Raw genomic sequence first — 3,410 nt, 5'->3', positions numbered from 1 at the left:
TCCAGCATCAAGTGGACGGGTCTAGGCATTCTTGGGCTCAGATCCCGCATCGTCTCGTCGCGTCTGGGCGCAGATCCCGCATCGTCTCGTCGCGTCTTCAGAAGTCGTCGCTAACAGCACCTTTGGTTGCCACTGGTGGTTAGGCTGGTTGGTTGCGCAAACCCTATAGGAGGGTGGCATGCTGGTGGGCGTTTTTGCCCGGATAGGCACTAGAATGTGCAGATTTTGGGCGTTTTTGCCTGGATAGGCTAAGGAATGGGCATGCTTTGGGCGTTTTTGCCCGGATAGGCACCGGAATGCTTGGCCTTGGCTTGTCCTAGCAGGGCATTGCTGGGTTGGGCTCCCTTGGCCTTTTGGGCGCCTTGGACGATGTCTTGCGAAGACCATGGGCACAAGGCCATGGCATATGGTGAGGAAAGGACCACGGTTGCCAAGGTTAGGCACCGGAATGCTTGGCCTTGGCTTGCCCTAGCAGGGCATTGCTGGGTTGGGCTCCCTTGGCCTTTTGGGCGCCTTGGACGATGTCTTGCGAAGACCATGGGCACAAGGCCATGGCATATGGTGAGGAAAGGACCACGGTTGCCAAGGTTAGGCACCGGAATGCTTGGCCTTGGCTTGCCAAAGCAGGGCATTGCTGGGTTGGGCTCCCTTGGCCTTCCGGGCGCCTCTGACGATGTCTTGCGAAGACCATGGGCACAAGGCCATGGCATATGGTGAGGAAAGGACCACGGTTGCCAAGGTTAGGCACCGGAATGCTTGGCCTTGGCTTGCCAAAGCAGGGCATTGCTGGGTTGGGCTCCCTTGGCCTTCCGGGCGCCTTGGACGCTGTCTTGGGAAGACCATGGGCACAAGGCCATGGCATATGGTGAGGAATGGACCACGGTTGCCAAGGCTAGGCATATAGAGAGGAATCGCATTTTTGCCCGGATAGGCACCGGAATGCTTGGCCTTGGCTTGCCATAGCAGGGCATCGCTGGGTTGGGCTCCCTTGGCCTTCCGGGCGCCTTGGACGCTGTCTTGGGAAGACCATGGGCACAAGGCCATGGCATATAGTGAGGAATGGACCACGGTTGCCAAGGCTAGGCATATAGAGAGGAATGGACCACGGTTGCCAAGGTTGCGCAAGTTTTGGGCATTTTTTGCCCGGATATGCCCAAGTATGCCCCGATAGGCCCGTTACGCCCCGGTATGAACGCGTATGCCCGGATAGACTCGGTATGCCTTGGGATACATGCGTATGCCCCGATAGGCTTGGTACGCCCCGATATGCGCACGTGTGCCCCAGTAGGGCTCGGTATGCCCCGGTATGTACGCGTGTGCCCCGATAGGCCCGGTATGCCCCGATATGCACACGTGTGCCCCAATAGGGGTCGGTATGCCCCGGTAGGTACGCGTGTGCCCCGTAATGCACGTTTCGCTGATCTCCCCGCATGTCCCGCCCCTATATGTAATACTTACTTACTTACTTACTTTCTTTCTTGCTTGCTTGCAATGGTTGGGAGTGCCCGGCATGCCCCGCTGCAGAGACCAAGGGCGCAATGACTTGGCACCGCGGATGCCGGGACTCCGGCACTTCCCGTGGCACTGATGGTTGGTTCCAAAGACAAAAGGCCGTGCAAGGCCACCGCACCGCGGATGATTTTGCTCGTGCTGGCGCCTTTGTGTGGCCAAAGAACATGCGCGAATGCTCCTGTCGGAAGGGTTGGTGTCCTGGCCCCGTCGGGTGTCACGAATGCTCGGTTGCGAAGACCATGGGACCAAAGCCATGGCACGTCGGATGATGGCTCCAGCTGGCGCCCCGGCACTTTCTGTGGCATTGATGCTCGGTTTCAAAGACAAACGTGCGCAGGGCCAGGGGACCGCGGATGACTGCTCGTGCTGGCCTCGTTGGGCGGCATTGATGGTCGGTTGCAAAGAAAATGCGCGATTGCTCGTGTCGGGGACTGGCAAGCCAAGGCCAAGCGAGCCATGGCAACGCGGATGATGGCTCCAGCTGGCGCCCCGGCACTTTCTGTGGCATTGATGCTCGGTTTCAAAGACAAACGTGCGCAGGGCCAGGGGACCGCGGATGACTGCTCGTGCTGGCCCCGTTGGGCGGCATTGATGGTCGGTTGCAAAGAAAATGCGCGATTGCTCCTGTCGGGGCCTGGCAAGCCAAGGCCAAGCGAGCCATGGCAACGCGGATGATGGCTCCAGCTGGCGCCCCGGCACTTTCTGTGGCATTGATGCTCGGTTTCAAAGACAAACGTGCGCAGGGCCAGGGGACCGCGGATGACTGCTCGTGCTGGCCCCGTTGGGCGGCATTGATGGTGTGTTGCAGAGAGCATGTGCGATTGCAAGTGTCGGCCGGGTTTGGGTTCCCTTGGGCTTTCGGGCGCCTTGGACGCAGTCTTGCGAAGACCATGGGCACAAGGCCCCGTCCTGGCCCCTTGTTCGATTCGCTCTCGTCTTGCGCTTGCTTCCAAGGTCCTCCATGACCTTCCCCATGGCCTTGCTAGATCCCCCCCATGACGCATGACCTCTGTCCGTTGATTGGTTTTGAGTGCACACCATGCCCGGCTTGGCACCGTGTTGTCGCGTGAGTGGCATTTGGATCGTGCATGGTGGTGGGCTACCTGCCAATGCGCACAAGCCTTGCACACTAGCCTTGCGCACGAGCCTTGCACAAAAGCCTTGGACACAAGCCTTGCGCACAAGCCATGCATACAAGCCTTGCTCACAAGCCTTGGGCACTGGCCCATCGCACTAGCATTGCACACAAGCCTTGCGAACTAGCCTTGGGCACGAGCCTTGCGCACTAGCCTTGGGCACTAGCCTTGCACACAACCCTTGGGCACTAGCCTTGCGCACCAGCCTTGCCCACAAGCCTTGCACAGCAGCCTTGCACACTAGCCTTGCATACAAGCCTTGCACACTAGCCTTGCACCCAGGCCTTGCTCACTAGCCTTGGGCACTAGCCTTGCGCACTAGCCTTGGGCACTAGCCTTGCACACAGACCTTGGGCACGCAGGCCTTGCACGCTAGGCATGCTTGGGCAAGCAGCTCCCGCAACAAGTCGGCGGGTGTAGGCATGGTTGGGCGCAGATCCCGCATCGTCTCGTCGCGTCTGGGCGCAAACCCGTCGCGTCTCGTTGCGTCTTCAGAAGTCGTCGCTAACAGCACCTTTGGTTGCCACTGGTGGTTAGGCGGGTTGGTTGCGCAAACCCTATAGGAGGGTGGCATGCTGCGGGGCGCTGGAATGCGCAGGTTTAGGGCGTTTTTGCCCGGATAGGCACTGGAATGTGCTGGTTTTGGGCGTTTTTGCCTGGACAGGCTAAGGAATGGGCATGCTTTGGGCGTTTTTGCCCGGATAGGCACTGGAATGGGCTGGTTTTGGGCGTTTTTGCCTGGATAGGCTAAGGAATGGGGCA

Source organism: Tasmannia lanceolata, unplaced genomic scaffold, assembly GCF_043159265.1.
Source record: "Tasmannia lanceolata isolate RefF3 unplaced genomic scaffold, GAP_Taslan_0.1 ptg000838l, whole genome shotgun sequence".
NCBI classification, from domain to species: Eukaryota; Viridiplantae; Streptophyta; class Magnoliopsida; order Canellales; family Winteraceae; genus Tasmannia; species Tasmannia lanceolata.
This window is presented reverse-complemented; position numbering follows the sequence as displayed.